Genomic DNA, 904 nt, shown 5'->3' on the forward strand with positions numbered 1-904 from the left:
CCCCGTTTTCACGCAACCCCCCCCCCCCGGGGTTTCCCCCCAACGCCCCTCAACCCCCCCTCTCAACCCCCCCTCCCCCGTTTTCTCACGCACCTCACCCCCTCTCTCACGCACCCTCACCCCGTTCTCACGCAAACCCCCACCCCGTCTCTCACGCACCCCCAACCCCCCCTCTCTCACGCACCCTACCCCCCTTCCAAGCATCCCACCCCGTCCCCTCAAACACCCTCACCCCCTCTCCCCCAAACACCCTCACCCCCTTCCCCCTCACGCACCCTCACCCCGTCTTTCCCTTTTTAAGCACCCTCACCCCGTCTCTCAAGCATCCTCACCCGTCTCTCACGACCCTCACCCCCTCTCTCACGCACCCCCCCCCCCCCTCTCACGCACCCTCACCCCGTACTCTCACGCACCCTCACCCCATCTCTCCCAAAAACCCCACCCCCCTTTTCCCCCCGCACCCTCACCCCCCCCTCTCTCAAGATCCTCACCCCGTCCCCTCAAGGGATCCTCACCCCGTCTTCCGGGGGCCCTCAACCCCCTCCCCCCACGCACCCTCACCCCGGTTTTTCAAACATCCCCCCCCGTCCCTCAAACACCCTCACCCCCTCTCTCAAGCACCCCCACCCCTTCCCCTCACGCACCCCCACCCCCTCTCTCAAAGCACCCTCAAACCCCGGGCTCCCCCACCCCACCCCCAACCCCTCTTTTCAAAGCCCCCTCACCCCTTTTTCACGCACCCTCACCCCCCTCTCTCACGCCCCTCACCCCGTCTCTCACGCAAACCCCCCCCCGTCTCTCAAAATTCACCCCTTCTCCCCACCGGGCCCTCCCCCGCTCTCACGCATCCTCCCCCCTAAAATTTCACATAAACCCAGGCTTTTTTCCCTTTTTAAATACTCAT

This window comes from Penaeus monodon, chromosome 28, assembly GCF_015228065.2.
Source record: "Penaeus monodon isolate SGIC_2016 chromosome 28, NSTDA_Pmon_1, whole genome shotgun sequence".
NCBI lineage: Eukaryota > Metazoa > Arthropoda > Malacostraca > Decapoda > Penaeidae > Penaeus > Penaeus monodon.